General features: G+C 35.1%; 1 long non-coding RNA gene across 1 annotated transcript in view; it reads left to right on the top strand.

The window, feature by feature from the left end:
- LOC147024364 (uncharacterized) overlaps window positions 1-20,484 on the top strand; it is a 119,450-nt gene extending 98,966 nt beyond the window's left edge. Inside the window, exon 3 of the long non-coding RNA XR_015058817.1 lies at window positions 20,153-20,484. This is a non-coding gene — a long non-coding RNA (uncharacterized LOC147024364). The remainder of the gene's footprint in view (window positions 1-20,152) is intronic.
- Window positions 20,485-22,565: the final 2,081 nt, after the last annotated feature.

Below are 22,565 nucleotides of genomic sequence, written 5' to 3'. Positions count from 1 at the left end.
AACCCTTTTCAAAATGAGATTTCCACCTATATATTCTTACGATATCACCAACTTTGAACTTAGGTTTTCTGACATTAATCTCTTTTTCATATTTTAATTTTGTAAATGTTTCTGATGGTTTCATATTTGTTGACGTGTGAATCGTGTCATTATACTTATCCACAATATCCTGAATAAAAGATGACCATTGTTGTGAACCGAGTTGTGTGAATTTTTTATATAATCTCTCTTTTAAGGTACGATTAAAACGTTCAACAATAACTGCTTTCCCTTCTTTAAAGGTACTGTATAATGTAATACTGTTATTTTTTAGAAAATTCATAAATGTCTTGTTATAAAACTCTCTACCCTCATCAGTCCACAATTTTTTAGGTTTTCTCTTACTTTTATTAAATATCTGTTGAAAGGCTAACATAAGAGTATTACCTGTTTTGTTTTTTAATGGTACAACCCATGCGTATCTACTCCTCAAATCAATAACGGTTAAAGCATACTTGTACCCCTTATCATTATTGAGTTCAATCAAATCAGCAGACCAGATATAATCAACTTCCTTGGAATAAACTTTCCTTCTCTGAAACTTTGTGAATATTGGTTTATGTAATTCATCAGCTAATTGCTCTTCAGTCTTAATGATATCATTAGAGCCTATAAGTTTTTTGAATTTCCAAGTCCAAGTTTCAATTTAGCACTGATCATCTTCTTCACAATGAACCGATCAACTTTTTCTCTCAAGGTTGAATTTTGTATCAGAGACAAATTATAAAACATTTCTCTATTGGCTTCATGCTTTTCTTCCAATGTTGTGGTATTCCCATAATCAATATCGTGTCTCATGCACACTTCATCAACTCTATTGATTGGTTTACTCCAGGATTTAGGATTGTCTGCCTCATCTAATCTTTTATCCAAGTTTGTGCCTGGACCACAGAAAGAATACCCTGGAAGATGTAATTCCCCTGGTATTCCAGTAGTTGTAAATTTACTTCCTGATAAAAACTTTTGTATATCTCCTCCTCGTTTGTGTTTGGAGATAAATTGATTTTTTTTTGAACCACACACCGAACATATACCTTTTTGTATAACGCTGTTATTTTTACTTTTAATACATGAAATATTTTTAGTATTAGTTTTCTTTTTACATTTCAGACAATAACTCATTTATTTATGTGAAAAATTCCTGCAGAGTGCAAAAACCTTTTTAGTTTCCAACATGCACATTTGAATCTTAATTTTTAAAACATAAAGAATCCTTAGAAATGCCTTCACTCTCTCCTCCATTTATTGAAGAAAAAAAAAATAAAAATGAAAAACTTGAATTAAAATGAATAGCTTGTCGATGTCAATATTCTTGTCGAAAGTATTGCAAATAGACTTGTCAATTCTTTGTTTTCCTCCTCGGTGGGTTGACTTATTTTCTGTAATCTCACTGGTTTCCATATTTTCATATTTATTTCGTCTCGCTCTTTCCTCTCTCTCTCTTCCTTCTCTCTCTTCTCTTTTTCCTCCTTCTCTTTCTTCTCCCTCTCCTCCTTCTCTCTCTTCTCCTTTTCCTCCTTCTCTTTCTTCTCCCTCTCCTCCTTCTCTCTCTTCTCCTTTTCCTCCTCTTCCCTCTCTTCTTCAACTCCTTCCTCATCCCTTATTATCCTTGAATCGCTTACACCCCATAGAATATCATACATATATTCATCAGGATTTCTTGTTATTCCTGTATCCAAAATAATTTTTTTTACAACAGGAAACCAATAAAATTTCTTTTGAATTTCTAAAAGAGCCTTACCTTTTCTTAACTTTATGATTTTTTCATTATTTAACATTCTAATTAAATCTAAAGTTGTCGGTATATCAACATCAGCATAATGCCAATCTTTTATTGAAAATACCTCATTCTTATGTTGTAGAACATATTTATTAAAATACCGAATACCCTTTTCTTGAAGGTATGCTTGGACACAGAAATGATAATTTTCTTGAAGCCTTCTTGCTGCCATTTATGTATTAGAAATATATGTTAGAATAATATTATGGCACGAAACACCTCCCCATCTTCCCATAGTTAAATCATTTTGTATTTCCTTACTTATTATATATAATCCTGTTTTTTCTGTTTTCATGAGATAAACAAGGGCAAAACCATTATTATATTTACTATTATTAAATTCTTTTATTTGTTGTTTACTAATCGTGGCCCCACAAAACTCAGTCTCGATACCAAGTGGATAATATTCTTACTTACGAGACTGATTTAATTGTTCCAGGTCTTCGAGGTTAATTTTAAATGACCAATTATACCCTAAATCATTCATATCATACCCCCATTGTTCTATTCTCATACAAACGATACCCCCTTCTTTATAAAAATTTATTTTAATTCGAACTGTGAATTCTGTATGACCTGGAGATAATATCAACACTTCTGTATCTTTGGAATACATGGCCATTTTATTTAAGGATATATATTGTGATAAATCGCTTAATCTCACCAAGTCATTCGCGTCAGTCAGGCTTGGATAATTTTTTAATTTATAAGCATTTTTCATGTTAATATTTTTGGTTATATTATATTTATGTCGTTCAGCCTGTGCCTTTGTGTAATAATTTGATAAATCAATATCCAGTTCTTGAGATACACCAAAGATAGAACCATCTTTACCAACATAAGTCATTTATATTAGATTAAAAATAATATCATAATTTTTTTTGATTTTTGTTGAGTTGAAATAACACATATAGACATAATTGACCACAACACTTGGAATTTAATTCTTGGACTTGAAATGTTTGATAAACACCATTCTGTAAGAATTTTATGACTTCAACAGGTGGTGGAAGACCAAAACTATCAAAATAATATTTGTCTTGACTATTAAAAATACAAACCCAATGAGAACCGTTCCCATTATTATCTTCTAAGTTCATAATAATATTCTTTGTATGTTTCGGCACATTTGTTAATTCATCTCTCATACAAATAACCACATTATGAAATTTTAGTTTCTTACAATATTTGACAAGTTGTAAATTTGATGTTGTATTCTTTCCAAATTCTTTAAACCACTCATCAATGCTCATTTATTTATTAGAAAGATATAATCCATTACCTCTTTTCGTTAATTTTACACCTGCTTGTGCTATAGAAGAAAGCATATCTCCAACTAACAATCTTGCTTTATCAGGCAGACCTTCAAGTTTTTCAGCAAAATCTACAATTACACCACTTCCACTAATTTGTTTCTCCAACTCTTTGTTATGTCTTTCCAATTATTTTTGAGCCAGGAGTTGAGCCTTCCTTTCGTTAGCAGTTTTCACCGCTGTTGAAATACCACCCGTCAATGCTCCAACCGCACTTAAACCAGCAAATAAAGGAATTAGAAATGGGAGAAATCCTCCACTCGTCTCTCTTATTGAATATTTTTTCAACATTGGTTTTGTCATTTTAATTTTAAGTGAGCCAGTGTCATTCAAGATTTTAACCTGTTCTCTTGTGAGCAAAACATCAATTCTTACTGCTCCTTTTCTCTGAATTGTATTAACGTTAATCGTACAAGGCTTTTGATTTTGAACACAAGATGATAGTTTAGGAAGATTGATTTGATTAACATATACCCCAGTTGGTACTTTGCCACTCATTTATTTAACAAAAAATTATGTGAGACTAATCATCACACCATTATCTGTATTAATCTGCAATTCTGTTTCCTCCAAAAGCAAACAATATGTATCAACTTCTTCACTCTCTCCTCTTTCAATGTATAGGGAAGTATCCACTCGATTAGACTTTATAGTTTCCTTTTGAGCGCTCAGGTCAAACGCATAGATTGTATAAAAACTTTTAAATGCTGTCATTTCCAAAATAGGTTCTTTATTTCCATTACTTTCACACACCTTTTGGTAAGACTTGTATGCTTCAGCAAAATCATTTTTTCCCAATTAATTTCCAATCTATCTCGTGGATAAAATGTTCCATCTAGAGAAACGCGAAGTTGTTTCACCTTAGCATTATCACTCAATGCATTATTCTTATCAGTCGCAGTATCACCATCTGGCTTTTTAAAAATGATCCACAGATATTGTGGCTTTCCTTCCAGAACACCCAAATTCCACGTGTAAGTAGTTTGGTTGAGTTTAACGTGTTGACATCTTCTTTTGAGGTTTGATACACTGAGTGGTTTCTTTGAGTTAAGTCTTCGATTCAACATCTCTTCTGTTTTAAGATTAGGAGTATATTCACTGATATACCAACTCATCTCCTCAATTACAAATTTATTCTGATTACCAAAAGCATTACCAACACCAAAAAGCAATCGATTTTCATTATCAATCCTTTGTAGTTGAAATCTAATTTTAAGACCATACAGAACTTTATCATGATCACAAAATCCAAATATACCTTTAAGAGGAACTGCCACAGTAAAACTATTTTCTGCTTTTGTATCATCATTATACGCTCCTTTCCTTTGAGTATATCCAGGGTCTGTGTTTGTTCCCGTTGACATATCAGGAATAAAACCTTCGACAGACCCCTTTCCCTTTCCATCACTGAATGTATAGAGTGTAAATTTCATCATTTCAGATACAGCAGAGACATAATCAACTGCTTCAACTTCTTGTGTTCCAATATACAAACGCACACTATCAAACATTTTCCAGAAGAAATCATTTACAAGTGTAGCGTTTGTGTTATTCCCAGCTTTAGTGAATTTAAATTTACACAACAAGAAACTTTCGGAGAGATTCAAATAGGTTTGTTGATTATTTATTTCAAAACTTTTTGTACCATTTGTATTCCAGTCTGTTCCAGTTATTGCATTTACCTTGAAGTAATCTTCTTTTTTAGTGGAGTTTGAGATAATAATAGTATCATCCAAATCATAGATACTATCAATTGCTTCCATACTTGTATTTATTTAGGAAAAAAAGATGTTAAAACTTTGGAAACCCTGATCCAAGTATTCGAATTATTTTCTGTCGTTCTTGGGGGGACAACTGAGTTTTGCCTTTCTTAATTTCTTTTATTGCTTGTAATTTATGAGATTCCTTCTGGGCATCTTTTATGCTCTTTACAGCACCTGCTACATTTCCCACAGCAGAAGCAGTTGAACCAATTAGATGTTTATGTTTAAGAATAGTTGAACCAATACCCATTAGAGTATCAATTATCCCATCTCCTCTAAATTGATGTCCAACACCCCTTTGTCTCTTAGGTTTATAGTATCCTCTACCAAGATACATACCTTCACCCTTGTAGTATGGGGAAAGGAACATCCCATCCCCTGTAATTATTTTATATTTTCCCAACTCGTGTTTCCTCACAATAACCATCGTATTTATTTATTGGAAAACTTCACGTAGGTGAATTCTGATGGATATAACTTCTCCATTAAAAGAAATCATACGATTATCTTGGTCGGTTATCCTAAAATTTACTCTGTGTATGGTTTTTCCTGACACAGGGAGATAAACCAAATTTTTGGGTTCCATATTGAATTTATAACCAATTGGGGTTGAGTATGCGCTGAATGAAAATATTGCATTTGTTTTTTTCCATCATTATAAGCACCATCAATCAAATCACAGTGAATTAACACCGAATTTATTCCTGAGGATATTTGAATGACATTATCACTGTAAAACGTCCCATTAGTTTCAATCTTTTTTGAGGAGAAACCCAATAACTCTCTAAATGAATTATAAATTGTGAAATCAACCTTGTAGTTATTTTTAACTTTAATCGTTGATTTTGAAGTATGTTTTTGAATGTCTATAACAATATTTTTTGGTTCATCACCCTGTTCTTTCATAAGACGAGCAATTTCGGAAGATATTTGAGAAATCTCATATGCTCCGGGTGAGACTGTTATCGTTTTGTATCCACTTCCGGGATTATAACTAAACTTGTCATTTTTATCAGTTATATTAAATAAGGTATTATAAGTTTCCATGGACAATAAAGATGCCTCATATTCTTTTGTTGGGTCAAGTTGTAGTGGGTATGGGAATGAAGATGTGTGGTCGCTTGTTGTGAAATTAAAACTCAGGATTGTGCTTCTCATCTTATTTAATATGAGATAAAATGTCTTTATATTGAGATTTATTAATTATTTTCATGTTTATCAACTGGTCTAAAATGGCTGATGCTTCATTAAAACAATTGTTATTTCCAGCCTTCTTACTACCTAACAACAATAACAGTCTATTAACTAATTGCGATGGGTCATTTGGAAGAAAACTAATACCTGAACCAAGGATACTTAAAGCCTGAATAATGTGTTTCTCCTTCTCATTTTTCCTACTTTTACTAGAAATACTAACCCTATAATTTAGAGTGTTCAGCAGATCAATATATACTCTATCATTATTTTTCATATCCAATGGTTTATCAATATACTTTGATTCATCCCTCAGAGTTGAACCTTGTCTTCCATCTTTTGTGAGAAGAAACATTAATCTCGGAGTTAGTTTAACAGGGGGTTGAGCAGAACCTAAGAACCTTAATTCATCATTAAATATCAATACCTTTTCTTGAACAAGATGAAATATTGCTGGTTGTTCTGTTGGAATGAGTCCTGCTTTGGTTTTTGAATCCACTGAATATTCATTGTTTTGAAGAGCATTCACAATATAATCAGGGGGTTGATTAATCTCTTCCAGTTGTTGAAATAAACCTTCATCATCATATACCTTTAATTCTCTGAAATGCTCTCATTCTTCCTCCGTCATTTGATCAAAATCTTTTAACATTTGAAGTTTTTTAGGAGTATATTCTACTGTGGGAGCTGTGGAAACATCTTTCATTTTTTCTTGGGAAGTTTTTAAAAGTGGTTTAAAAAATTTCTCTTGTTTTCTTTCAAATGGTTCTTCGCCCGTTAGTTTCTGTCTGCGTTTCTTCTTTATGTCTTCCTGCTGTTTTACAACTTTTGAAACCAACTCTTGATGTTCCTTAAATCTTCTTGCTCTTTCTTTTGCATCCATTTATTTATTGTAAAATATCATTCAATGAATTGTAAAGATCAACAGGGAAATTTTCCTTTTCTTCATCATTCAAGTAGATGTGTTCAAATAAATCCTTTTCTTTAAATATTTCATCAAATTCTTTATTAACATTAATGCGAGTTGTAATTTCTTCTTCACTAATACTTGCATCTCTGCTTTTCATACGTTTGCGTTGAGTTTCTTCATCAACATCAAAACCGAATGATAAAATCTTCACTCCGCTCAGATGTTTCATAATTTGTCTCATTCATTCTGGATTAGTTTCTAATATCCCAAGACCACCAGATTTTAGTTTCCTTAACTCACTCTTGCAATGTGAATATTTTGTTGTACCAAGAGAAACCTCAAATATTTGACCTTCATTCCTCAATCGCATATGTTCCTCCACTGAAATATAGTGATAATCTTCACCTTTTACTTCTCCAGGTCTTATTGCTCTAGTTGTTGTTGATCACGGGGTGTTTTTTAAGTAAATTTACAATATTCTCATTTGTACTACACAAGAACCTTGATTTATGAAAGTTTTTTTCCAGAAGCAGATTTACCCACAAGATTTACAATAATAGTTGTCATTTATATATGTAATTGTTTATAAAACAAAAAATATATCCCTTAATATCTCATCTTGTTTCACAACAATATATTTATATTTTTCAGTCGTGTGCTTCATGTAATCCTCAAATTTCTTTTTACTCCATAATGTAGAACAATTATCTCTCCAAAAATTATTGATATCTATTGAATTTAACTTGAATAAAATAAAAGTATTGGCATTGTTTCTGATGGAACGACGAGGAAGTTGAAAGTACGATTGACTAAGATAAATACAATTACAATAAGAATGTCTCCCTCTTGTGTAGTAGCTGTCCATTACTGTTTGGTTTCTCTCATTGACTCAATCATCAAAGATAACGAGGTTCTTTTTTGATTTATCCAAATCTTGGGGAGACGGTATATCATCCGTATTATCACTAAGAATACAAGTTATCGGATTTGATTTCTTTTTACATCTCTGTGTATCACAAAATAGTTGAATTATATCTTCAATGTTATAATCATTTAGGTTTTTTTGACGTTTAAATCAACCGATTATATCTTCTTTTTGAAGACCAGCATTAAAACCTTGTGAAAGTAGTTGATACTCTGGTTGAAAACTCGACTTTGTGAAAATTATTAAATTATCATAATCTAAAAAGTTGGGAGTGAGGAGCATCTTTAAAAGTAAGCAGGTTTTTCCACATCCAGTTGAACCAACTATGAGACATCTTAATGAATTTGGGAGATTTTTATGGTTGTTAAATTTTATCATATTTTCCCAATTGGTTAAAAATTCATTCATTTATATATTTGGAAAACAGGTTATTTAATTTATTATTGGCTTTTTTAGAAACTCTATATTTTATCCTAAGTTCAGGTTTAATTTCAAGATAATCCATTATTTTATTTATACAATATCTTGTGTTGATATTTCCCTGAAAATTACATCCATGAATAATATATAACAACAATCCTTTGAACATTTCTCTTATACGTTCAGTTTCTTCCCTTGTAAGGAAAGGTGTGTTATCACCCTCATACTTTACATTCATTTCTCTAATCAATCTTGTAAAGTATTTCATTTTTGGTGTAAATCTAAAATAATTATTTTCCTTTTTATATTTTTATTATCATTAATTAGAAGATAATCACAGAATATACATTGTTTATAGGCTTTTGACTCTGTGTTTAATCCCCGTCTTTCACACGCAGGACAATTCTCAAATTTGTCATATGGAGAATCAGGAAATTCTAGCATATTTATAAAGTAAAACTTTACTTAAACTGAAATTCATCTGTACTTTCAGTTGTATATTGAATCATATTTAATAATATTACCATCGATATCAATATACTTTTTTTCATTACCAGATTCAACGACAACATTTTTTATAATAAAGGTAATTTTAAAATGATCGTTAACTACTATTGAACGAAATGTCATTTCACCTGATATATTAACATCCTTTATTTCATCAGGATTTACATCTTTAGGGTTGTTGAAAAAAATACAAATTTCTCCTTGCATATTACAGATGGTCTTATCTTTTCTTTCTAAAGCTTCATCCATAAGGTTTTTGTTTTTTGATACTTTTTCTTGTTTCATTGCTTTTTCTAGTTTTGAATATATTACCAGAAGGAGAGGAGAAACTTTTGTTAGAGATACTTTAATTGATGTTCTACCAGGTATACTAAAAGCCCTTCCACTGAAGGAAATTGAAGAACTCATATTATTTACCATAATTGTTTTTATCCAATAGTTGTTATATTTATCTTTGTTCAATTTTACATCCTTGACATATTTCTCAGTATCTTTAACAAATGAAGAGATTGATTGAAACTTGTCTTTTGTGTCTTGAAACATTGTATTTATTCAGTGAAAAAGTTGGAGGATAAAATGGTTTTAAGCACAGATTCACCTGTAAAATAAACAAAATTTTCATCAAGAAAATTTTAGTTTAAGCAAAGATTTATTATATAAATATGGTGAATACAACATACTGCGATGTTTGTAATCACAAATATAAACATTATAGAAAACACCTCTGAACCAACAAACACACATTTAATCTATTTCATAAAATATCTCCTCTTGAGTTGGAAAGAAAACATTGTGATATCTGCTCAAAGGATGTTTTGAAGAGTAGTTATAATAGACATCTTCAATCACAAAAACACAAGAAAAATGAGGTTAAAGTAAAGGGAGACTATTATATTGAAAACACTGATGGGGCATTTAAAGGGCATATAAAAATAAGGATTTTTCAATTTGGAGAACCTGGTCCATCATCAATAGCTGAATCAATTTAAATAGTGAAACCTGATGTTGAAAAAGTTATTAAAAAGACATTAAAAGAAATGAAAACTTTAAAGTTATATATGGGAGTGAAAATGAATATGAAAAGACAAGATGAAGAACAAACTCCTTATATGAGAACAGATATTCATTTTATAACATCATTTCAAGATTTTTTGAATAGTGGGGTTTATGAAGAACTATCAAAACAAGAGGAGGATGTTGATAATACCGTGGTAGGAAGTGGATTCAATAATTAAAAAATCATCTTTTTAGATATACACATTCTAAAATCAAACCCTCTTAAAGCTTCTTCTTATATTGAATTACCAAAAGAAATAAAACTAAAGAAGGCAGTTGTTAATATTAAGAACAATGATAATAAATGTTTTCTCTGGTCTGTTCTTGCTCACTTTCATCCACCAAAATGTAATTCAGAAAGAGTAAAACAATATATGAAATATGAGAATACCTTGGACATTAAAGATTTTAAATTCCCAATGCCACTAACAGATATTCCTAAATTTGAGAAAAAGAATAATCTTTCTATTAATGTATATGGATTAATGGATACAAACAAAGTTCAAATATTAAAAATTTCAAACAACTATAAAAATGAAGAAACACACATTGATCTTCTTTATTTTAGTGTTGGAAATAATTCACATTACACATACCTCAATAATTTATCAAGATTAATCTCTTCTCAGGTATTCAGAACAGCAAACAAAATATATCCTTGTAAGCGATGTCTTAATTCATTTCATACAAAAGAAGGATTAGAACAACATTCAAAATATTGTAGTAATCATCAATCAGCTGTAATTACAATGCCTAAACCTGGTGAAAAGATTTCTTTTGAAGATTATAATAAATCTATCATGCACCCATTTGTGATATACACTGATTTTGAATGTATCCTTAAAAAGATAAATACTGCTTCTCCTCATCCAAAAGAATCATATACAAATAAATATCAAAAATATATTCCTTGTGGTTTCTGTTTATTATATTATATCAAATCATCTGTTGGAGAAAAGTATAACAAACTTGAACATTATAGTGGAAAAAAAGCTTCACAAGAGTTTGTAAAACGATTAGAAAAGGATTGTATAAGACTCACTAAATTAATGAAAGAAACAAATGAACCGATGAAATTAACCAAAGAAGAAAAATTAGAATTTAGAAAGAACAATATCTGTCATATTTGTGAGGTGGAAATTAAGGAGTCTAAAGTTAGGGATCATTGTTATCTTACTGGTAAATATAGAGGTCCCGCTCATTCCTGTTGTAATCTTAATTATAAATTACCTTCTTTTATTCCAGTCTTTCTTCACAACAGCGCCAACTATGATACACATCTATTTATAAATGAACTTTCAAAAACACCAGGGAATATTTCTGCCATAACAAACACAAGTCAAAATTTTATTTCATTTACAAAAATGATATTCTCAAAACCTTTAACTCGTATTAGGTTTCTAGATTCTTACAAGTTTATGGGAACACCACTAGCCTACCTCGCATCAAATCTAAGCTCCATGGACTCTTTTCCAAATCTTAATTCATTCTTTCCAAAAGAGGAAATTCTCACTAAAGAGGAAATTCAGATTAAAGAGAGAATTCAAAGTAAAGAGGAAATTCTAATTAATGAGGAAATTAATGAAGAAATTCTAACTGAAGATGAAATTCTAATTATAAAGAAAATTCGAACAATGAATGAAATTCTAACTAAAGAGGAAATTCTGATTAAAGATGAAATTCTGATTAAAGAAGGAATTCTCACGAGAGAGGAAATTCAAACAAGGAATGAAATTCAAAGTAAAGAGAAAATTCTTACAAGTGAGGGAATTTATCCTTATGATTATATGGATTCATTTATGAGATTTAAAGAAACACAACTTCCATCAAAAGAAAGTTTCTATAATAACCTTTATGAAGAAGAGATAAGTGATAAGGAATATAAACACGCACAAGAAATATGGAAAATATTTAAGATAAAGAACCTTGGAGAATATCATGATTTATATCTAAAAACAGATGTTTTATTGTTAGCTGATGTGTTTGAAGCTTTTAGATCACTCTGTCATAATAAAAATTGTTATGGATTAGATCCTGCCCACTATTTCACAGCTTCTGGTTTAGCTTGGAGTGCAATGTTGAAAATGACAAAACAAGATATAGATTTAATCAGTGATGTTGATATGCTTTTGATGATTGAGAAGTCCAAGAGAGGTGGAATATCACAAGTATGTTCAAAAAGATATGCTAAAGCAAATAATAAATATCTTCCAAATTATGATAGTGAAAAAGATAGTAATTATTTGATGTATTTTGATGCTAATAATTTGTATGGATGGGCAATGTCTCAATCTCTGCCTTATGGTAAATTAGAGTGGGTGGAAGAAAAGGATTATGAAAAGGCTTTGATGAATATTGTTATTTCTTCTCAAGAGGAATTGAATGACGAAGAAGAAGGTTATTATTTTGAAGTTGATTTGAGGTACCCGAGTGATCTTCATAATAAGCATAAAGACCTTCCTTTTGCATGTGAGAAAGAAACCCCAAAGAAAGAATGGTTCAGTGATTATCATAAAAGTTTTAATATTAAAGGCAAATCAACAGAAAAGTTATTAACAACATTCTATGATAAAGAGGGATATGTTTTGCATCAGAGAAGCTTAAAACAGTTTTTGAGAGAAGGATTGAGAGTAGCTAAAATTCATAGAGTTTTAAAATTTAAACAAAGTCCTTGGGTGAAAAAGTATATTCAATTCAATACAGATATGAGAGCAAATACAAAAGTAAAATTTGAAGGGGACTTTTATAAATTAATGAATAATGCTGTATTTGGAAAGACTATGGAAAATGTTAGAAACAGGCAAAACATTAGATTCGCAACATCTTGGAAAGAAGCTTCGAGATTGATAAATAAACCAAGTTTTGAGAGAGAAGAGGTTTTTTCAGAGAACTTTTCTGCTATTCATATGAAAAAGGAAAGTATTATAATTGATAAACCAATTTATATTGGAACAGCAGTTCTGATTTATCAAAGATATTGATGTATGATTATTTGTATAATGACTTAAAGAAAGAGTATGGTGAAAATGTTTCATTGTTGTATATGGACACTGATAGTTTTATCCTAGATATAAAAACTGATGATGTTTATAAAGATATGAAGAAAAATATTGGAGTATATGATACAAGTAATTTCAGCAAGAAAAGTGAGTTATTTTCCAAAAAGAATGAAAAGGTTATTGGTAAGTTTAAGGATGAGTTGGGTGGAAAAGTAATGAGTGAGTTTATTGGATTGAGAGCAAAGGCATATGCTTATAAGTATGGTGATCAGATTGATAAGAGGTTAAAGGGAATAAAGAAATATGTAATAAAGAAATCAATAACTTTTAGAAATTATTATAATTGTTTGATGAATAAGAAAGAAGAAAAAAAGGAAAATGAATACAATAAGAAGTTATAAACATAACATATACAGCGAAAAAGTAAATAAAAAGGCATTAGGAGCCTTTGATGATAAGAGATTTATTTTTGATAATGGAATAGATTGTGTTCCATATGGATATTGTATGATAGAGTGAATAGAATAGATTGTGTTTTAACGATAGGAAGATGGGTTAGGGTTTTTTAAGGGCTACCGCCGCGTTTTTTTGCAATATATAAATGGTCAAACCAAGTATTAATCAAACTAAAGAGTGGAGAAAATCTCAGTCTTGGTATATAAATGGAAAACATAATGAATGTGAAAAATATCAAATAAGCCTTATTGAAAAAATAACTAAAACAAAGGTAAATAAAACAAATAAGCGAATCAATTTAAAAAGTAGTAAGTTAGAGGATGTAAAGAAAAAAAATGAATATCCTTGAATGGACTGAAAACTTTGATGGTTATCAATTCAACAATGAAAAAACAATTTACTATAATCTCAAAATGATATGTGGCTCAGGAGGTGGTCAAACAAGAGCATTAAGAGAAGTTTATCATTTCGTAATGGCACAAAAGGGGTATCTTAAAAAATATAAAGATTCAAATGTTTTGTTTGTCAATATTTTAGATGGGGATTATTGTGCAAAGAAAATTAAACTATTGAAGGAATTTGAGAATGAACAAATCTTTATAGGTTCAATGAGTGAGCTGTTCAACCCCCAGGTGTTCAATTCAATGAGGTTCAACCTCCAGGTTAAAAGGGGAGACAAATAAATATACCTTGGGATAAAAAGGGGGTTTATTTTTAGGGAAAAAAAATAGGAATCGCTGAAAATCCCCCATTCATTTACATGGGGAAAAGTGAGCCAGAACCAGTATATTCACCCTATTTGTGTCCACCCTCAGGAGAGTCAGAAAACAACATCTTTCTAATCTCAAGTGTGAACTGTCAAACCTCTCTCCCTCCTCAAAATCCTGGTGGCATCAAATCAAATCTGTTTCAAGTGTATGCTTCCCCTCCATCCCCTCCCTACCTCAAATGGCCGCACTGCTGATACCGCATGTGAAAAGGCTGAATGCCTAAACTCAGAAACCCTTTGCTTTCTGTACCCACCTTACCCAGTCACATCCAACTGCCCCTGGACTATGGGTCCTTTTCTTCTGACAAAGTGGAGAGTTTGCTGTCAAACCTCGACTCAGATTCTGCAACCGGCCCAGACAGCATCAGCCCACGTGTCCTAAAAACCTGTTCCTCTGCTCTTGCTCACCCTCTCTGTTCTATTCACTCTCTCATTTGCTCAAGGTCATCTTCTATCTGCTTGGAAATCAGCAAACATTACAACCCTGCATAAAAAGGTGCAAAAACGGATCCTTGCAACTACAGACCAATCAGCCTTCTCCCAATCATCAGCAACGTTTTAAAATCCATCATCGCTTCAGACATTAAATCCTTCTTCTCCAATGGCTTGATTTCCGATCATCAGTTTGGTTTCAGACCAGGTTACTCTACCCTGAATATGCTGCTTCTTCTCTCCCAACAATAGATGGAGGTTTGCAATGTCAGACATGAAATCAAAGCCATATCACAAGACATATCGCATGGTTTTGACACGGTCTGGTACCCTGTCCTGCTCATCCAACTCTCTTCCTGTGGTATCCAAGGCCATCTCCACTCATGGCTCACACACTTCCTCGCATGTCATAGCCCACGTGTGGCTCTAAATAGAGTTCTCTCATCCCCTCTTCCTGTCCAGGCTGGAGTTCCTCAAGGCAGCATTCTGGGCCCTGTTCTTTTTCTGTTTTTCATCAATAATCTCTCTGACCCTCTGGAAAATCCTTTTTATCTCGTTGCTGATGACAGCACCCTCTGTCGTACTATCTGTCATCCCTCAGACCGGCAAGCCGCAGCTTCTTTGCTCTCTGAAGATCTTGGTAAAATCACAAACTGGTCCAACACGTGGAACATGTCTTTCAATCCTGACAAATGTCACAATGTCACACTCTCACTATGACTCTCCAAAAGAACCGTTGAGAACCCCCCCCCCACCCCCACGCCATGTACTTTCTCAACAATCCTCTGGAAGAAGTCCTTTCATTCAAGCTTCTGGGTCTCACTATCTGCCGTGATCTTCCCTGGGAAAGCCACATTTCCAACCTGTTCTCCAAAGCCAGTCGCGGACTGGGAATCCTCCATCGTGCAAAGTCCTTCCTCGGCCTACCTGAGCACCTGACCACGTACAAGGCTATCGGCTGCAGCCTGATGGAGTACTGCTTTCCTCTCTCCGCTGGTGCTCCTGCCTCTCACCTTTCTTGGCTTCACGCTGTGGAAACCAAGGCATTGAGGATCATTGGTATCTACCACGATGAGGCTGTCTTTGGGCCTTTCACTCTCTCACTGCAGGCAGGTCAGTGGTCTTTCTATTTTCTTCTGTGTCCTCTGTGGTCTCGCCCCTCCCCACCCCCCTGCTCTGTCTGCGATATGTCCCCACCATATTTCTGCAGGGCACTCAAGATCTGCCAACAACCCCCTTCTGGTAAAATTACCAAAATCACGAATCACTGCTCATCTTCACTCTTTCATTCCTCTTTTTTCCCGCCTTTGGAATAAACTTCCTCACTCTATTCTTTCCCATTCTTCCCTCCAGGCTTTCAAAACAGCTGTTCACCACCACCTCTTATCTTCCCCCATCCAAAACCTCGATCGTTTCTACCCCTGTTAATCCACTCCAAACCCACCTTCATCAAATTCCCTGCTTTCCTTCCTGAAAGTCCCTGTAATATCCATTTTGTATACCCCATGTTCCACGCCCCATCCCTCTCCCTTCCACGGAACTCCGAATACCTAATGTCTCTGTTCCCCACTATTTTGTCCTTTCCTCTCCCATCCCTCTTGTCTCATGCCCCCCGAGCTGTGCATTGTATTAGCTCTCATACGAGCCTCGTCAATGTATACAAAAAAATAAAAGGCCACCGACCTGCCTGTGGTGAGAGAGTGAGAGACCCCAAAACTCAGATTCATCACAGGAGATACCAATGATCCTAAAAGCCTTGGTTTCCACAGCGTGAAGTCGAGCTAGGTGTGAGGCAGATGCGCCTCCCCAGAGGGGGTAGCAGTACTCCATCAGACTGCAGATGAAAGATTTGTCAAAGGTACGAAGCTCAGGTGTGCCAAGGAAGGATTTTGCACAACGTAGGATGCCCAGTCGGTGACTGGCTTTGGAGGCCAGCTTGGAGATGTGGCTATCCCAGGAAAGATCGTTGCAGTTAGTGAGACCCAAAAGCTTGAATGAAATGACTTCTTCAAGGGGTTTGTTGAGAAAGTAGATGGGGGTGGGGGGGGGGAGTTTCCAGTTGGTCATTTCAGAGAGACATGGTGAGGGTGTGAGATTTGTCAGGAATCCCCCGGGAATCCTCTGTCATGCAAAGTCCTTCCTCGGCCCACCTGAGCTCCTGACCACATACAAAGCTTTCGTCTGAAAAGCATATTCCAAGTGTTTGACCATCTTGTGATTTTTATCCAGGTCTGCAGAGAGTGAAGAGGCTGCTGCCTGCCAATCAGAGGGATAGGAGATGGTACGGCAGAGGGTGGAGTCATCAACAAAGAGATAAGAAGGATTTTCCAGAGAGTCTGAGAGATCATTGATGAAAACCAGAAAAAGAACAGGGCCAAGAACACTGTCTTGAGGAACTCTAGCCTGGATGGGAAGAGGAGTAGCAAAAATTCCATGAAGAGCCACACGTTGACTGTGACAGGAGAGGAAGTCCGTGAGCCATCAGTGGAGATTGCCATGGATACCATGAGAGGAGAGTTTAGTGAGCAGTGCTAGATGATAGGCCACATCGTAAGTTTGCGATATGTCTTGGGAGATGGCTCTGATCTCATGTTTGGCATTGAGGATCTCCATCCATTGTTGGGAGAGCAGAAGCAGCATGTCTAGGGTTAAGTGACCTGGTGCAAATCCAAATTGATGATCGGAAATCAAGCCATTGGACAAGAGGAAGGATTTAATGCCAGAAGTGATGATGGATTCCCCAACCTTGCTGATTGGGACCAGGCTGACTGGTCTGTAGCTACAGGAATCTGTTTCTGCACCTTTTTTATGCAGGGCAGTAATGTGAGCTAATTTCCAAGCAGATGGCAGACAACCTTGACAAAATGAGAGGGTGAGTAGAACAGAGAGAGGGTGAGCAAGAGCAGCAAAGCAGGTTTTTAGCCGCATTGCGTTGCGAACGCTGGCTCTAAGAGAGCTCCGCGTTGTTCTTCTTGTTCTTCTTCTTCTTCTTGTTCTTCTTGTGAAGACAAAACCTTTATGACGTGGCTCTTGGACACATTTGTCCTTGTTAGAACAGGAGGGCTGATGCCATCTGGACCAGTTGCAGAATCAGTCGAGGTTTGACAGCAAACTCGCCACATTGTCAGGAGAAAAGGACACAGAGTCCAGGAACAGCTGGGTGCAACTGGGTAAGGTGGGTACAGAATGCAATGGGTTTGGGACACAAGTATTTAGGGATTTCTGGTTTCTTGGGGTGTTTTGGGCCCTCGGGGTCTTTTGAGTCCTTGGGGTCATTTAGGTCCTCAGGGTCATTTAGGTCTTATATATCGATTGTTATTCTTCAACCCTTATTTTGCCTTTTTTTGCTCGATTATTTTTTTAACATTTTTTTCTCAGCAATGGCGTGTCTGATTGGCACAAAATTTTCAGGGTCGGAGCAATTCCCCATGTAGAATATTTCAGTTATAATTGTGACATCATAGGTCACGTATTCTGGCAGCCATCTTGGATTGCACACAAAAAATTAAAACATATCTGAAACCGCTGATCGGAAAATTTTTGTAACTTTGCACATCTCATTCTACTCACAATGGGGAATAATGAAATGTAAGGATGATTTCATCAGTGAAGTTGTGGACCAGCGATAAATGTTTTAATCTAAATCCTTGTTTGTTATTGAGATTCAATGTGTAAGTCCAGGCCGTAACATTTTTACCAATTGAGCTTTTGTCGTCAAATCTTCAACAAAACTTTACTAAGTGATTGTGGAGAACACAGATTGATAAAATGTACAATATTTTTTAACTGACGTTTTCGTCAAGTTTAGTTTAAGTACAAAGCGGATGTGGATGGGCTTTGCATTTTCAGACGCTTTCTTGTTTTAAGTTGTTTTCAGTGCCATCTCTGTTATGTATTTAAGGCCAACCATGATTATTATCTTTTTGTATTCCCATGAAGTTAAAATATCTTAATAATAATTCATTTTGGCTGTTGTAATAGCTTCGCTGACAAGATGGTGCAGAAGTAGTGCATTTAAGAGCCAGGGTTCAGAAGGTTTGCCAATGTGTAGACTTAATGTGTGTCTGTGCGGTTTAAAGGCATTAATTTGAAAATCGCATATATACTTATAATTAATTGCTTGTTTCATGTCTCTATTAACATCTGCTTTTCAAGATGACCGACGCTGTTCTGTTCTTCCCACCGTCTTTAAATGACGAACTCTTCAAAGCTTGATCAATATGTGGTCAGTAAATCTTTGTCCAAGGAAGGATGCACTGCAAGAAAAATCTATGGCCACGTGGTGACTATGTTAAGGCAACAAGCACTTAATTATACCACAATCGCAGAATTGGTGGAGTACATAAATGGCAGAGAATAGATTGAAGATGTCCTCAGGTCTTGACGTAGTGATAGGAAATTCTAAAAATGGACCGTGACAGAATCAATATCAGGTAGCTGTTATATATTTACTGTAACATATACATCATATTAAGGCTTGTTCTTCATTCCTAGCATGTAAAGAACATAGTCTACAATGTTTCAATTAAAAATGTTACATATGGTAGAGCAAACCCTGCCACAATCTACCCTTGTTCTTATATTTTGATCTATCTGCAAAAACAAACCTTGAACAGCAGATGGTAATAGAGACATGAAACTCGGCATTGATTATGAGTATATACGTAATTCAAAAGCGGTATTGCTGATCGATTACATGCTGCACAAAATGACGATGGCTGCTCAATATTATGCTGACTTTCTGGCCTGGCAATGTGAATCCATGCATGAAAAACGCCAGGGCATTTGGACATGGTGTTCTCCTGCTGGTAGAACAAAGCGCTAGTTCACAAGACCAGAGGTTCACAGGTCATCACTCACCAATTTGGGTTCGAACAGTTAAATCATCCAGCCTGCAGCCCAGACTTGGCCCTGAGTGACTATTAATTGTTCCCAAATTTGAAATATGAGCTGCGTGGAAAATGGTTTCAAGGCAATGATACCTTGAAGTCCATCATTGATGAATGGTTAAAGAAGCAGTCAAATCATTTCATTATCAGTGCATTGCTAGTTTGAAGAACAAATGGGCTAAGTTCGTTCAGATGAAGGGTGACTGTATTGAGAAATACAGTTGGAAATTGTTAGCTTGTTACGATGTATCAAACCTAAGTTGCCAAATGCTTTGAACATCCCTTGTACCTTTAAGCTCTCTAGCCTGGGTTTGATTCCCAACAACCTGCCGATAAACTGTTGGATTGTTACTTTGCATAGGCGAAATTGTATGACAAAGTGTGCTGCCCCTTGGATGGACATTAAGCTGGAGACTGTTCTGCTTGCAATAATAGGTGGATGTTAAAGATCCCACTGTGTATTTCATTATGAGTATGCATGTCATTGCTGGCACTCTGAACAAATTTCAACCAAATGTTTGGCCTCGCCAGTGGTTGATGAAAGACTTGGGTCAAAAACTTTTTCTGGCCGACAGCAACAGAATGTTGGAATAATTGGGGCCATTGACGTAGTAGTAGTAGTAGGTTGTTTTTTTGTTAGAATTTCCACAATTCTATTTAACGTCGCTTTCTTTCCTCATCTCTCCTCGTCCATGTTCAGGGCTGCAGTGGGCAAGGTGGAGCATTTCAAAAGAGAAAGCACTAGCAAGACAAGGTGAGGTGAAAGATCACCAAAAAGCAAAATAACACATTCATACAATTAAGAGCAAAGTACCTTGTGGGGAAATACGACAAAAGTGCATCATTTATGGTCCAGGTTTCTTGAAACTTTTGAACAGTGTTACAATATTCGTCGCCTTCTACTCTGCAACAATGCGCGAGCGGATTAGGGACTTCAAGCTTCACAGAACTGTGTTCCACCACGTTTCTCTCAATTTTTACCTTCCTGGTTTTATATGCTGTCATTTTCCCACAGTTAAAAATAAAGTTATCAAGGAGATCTCGTGACTTGCTTTGCTTCTTCAACGGGTGCTCAATGATTAAAACGTGTTGGAGGAGAAGTGCAGTCAGAAGCGTAATAGCAGGTTTTTCATTAATAAGAAAATTGGTTGAAGATGGTGGCATTGCAGGTATGTGTGAAATATAGTTTCCCTTTCACCACAAAAGCAACATTCCTCTGGAAAGTTAGTGAAATGAGTAGTAGTCGAAGTAGTAGTAGTAGTAGTAGTAGTAGTAGTAGTAGTAGTAGTAGTAGTAGTGGTGGTATAGTACCTGAGTGGTGTCAAAGCCACCCAATGCTCGCCTGTTTATACGTTTTGAAAAGACTAGTCTAATAATATTTTTTATAAAGCATTGCAGTGAAGTCTGATCCAAATAATTTGAAAGCAATATATGTATTTGTATATTGTAATCAGTAAAAAATAGTGTGGGAGATAAAAACAGAAAGGAAATAACTTGCACCAAAAACTTTAACATTTTCATGCTCACGCTGACATTGACGCTCAAAGACTAGTCGAATAATATTTTTTATAAAGCATTGCAGTGAAGTCTGATCCAAATAATTTTAAAGCAATATATGTATTTGTATATTGTAATCAGTAAAAAATAGTGTGGTAGATAAAAACATAAGAAAGGAAATAACTTGCACCAAAAACTTTAACATTTTCACGCTCACACTCATGCTCACGCTCACGCTCACGCCGGGGGTATCGCTATAGCTCTGTTCTTCGAACAGGCGAGCTAACAAGGAGTGGTGATAGGATTTGAAATGACAAGTTAGGGTTGGACAAACAAGGTTAGGAATTGAAATGATGGTTATAATTAATCTTTCACAAATACATGAACAATATCAAAGGGTAAAGCCAGAGAAAAAGATGAAAATCAAGAAAATACAGAGAAGTGGGCAAAATACTTTTTCGTTTAGTTTGAAGAGGAGGCTGGGAGTCGAGGAAAAAGACTATTGGGAAAAAAAATGGCGGGAGGGAAATGTGGCATGCTCACAAACCCCATTAATACACAAGCTGTATTTCGACTGAGCAGATCCCTTGTGGGATGGGGAATTTGGCTCCTGCAATAAAACACCTCCATTTTGGAAGGAACTGCTGGCCTCATAAACATCTCGCTATTGGTGGTCACCGAGCATGAGCAGCCGGCCATCTCCACAATTTTAATTTGCCTTCGATTCTTGCCTACACGAGTGTGCTCCGCTCAAAAGCCGAGGTCATGGTGTAATGACTTGGAGCAGAAAAGTAGGAAAACAGATCAGCCTGATTTATGGAAATCACGTCCCAGTTGTGCGAAACAATGTTGCGGTATTATCCCATAACTGAAACTTGAGTTGCGTTGTTCAAAAAACGGTGCCATTGATGAATGCATGGCCTAGTGCGCTCAAAGACACAATATAGGGTCTAGGCTAAACTTTCAAAGGCAACTGGGTCTGGCTCAATATGTGACCAGCACACGTGATTTATATTCACTCTCCAGGCTGCTCCTGCCCTGCATCTCTGGGCCAAATTACTTTGTTAACGGTTCTTGTGAGCAGGGATGTTTCCCGCAGTGAGAAAAAGTAGGAATGTTCGCTTAATTGCACAGACGAGTGATCGCACGGCTGAGCTGATCAGCGGGTATGAAATGCCATCTGCAACTCTGATTGCCTGCCTTTGTTACCCGTTATGCTTTGTGAATTGCAAATGAACTTTGTAGCGTTTAGCAGTGCAATGTGTGTGAGTGATTCACACAACAAATTGTATCCTATATCCAATTTGTATTTCCCACAGACACGACATTGCAAAAAATATATTTGCACCATGAAACTTTCTGATTTAAGTTGTTAAAATTTAGACAGAATATGAGTATATATTGGGGGGTCGCGAGACTACCGTTATTCTCAGGTTTTCCGTCTGTCTGGATGTATGTAATGGACAGCTCTGGAGATCAGAGGAGTCAAACGATTTTGATGAAACTTGACCGGTAGGTTCATACCAGGATCTAGTTGTATGCTTTTGAGCACCGTTGCTATGGATGCCACCGTTGCCTCGCAACGGGACTTTGAAAATTTTGAAAAATCCTAAAAA

Source organism: Eptatretus burgeri, chromosome 6 (genome assembly GCF_056783735.1).
Source record: "Eptatretus burgeri isolate ZD-2024b chromosome 6, Ebu_testis_v1, whole genome shotgun sequence".
Taxonomy (NCBI): domain Eukaryota; kingdom Metazoa; phylum Chordata; class Myxini; order Myxiniformes; family Myxinidae; genus Eptatretus; species Eptatretus burgeri.
This window is presented reverse-complemented; position numbering and strand designations above follow the sequence as displayed.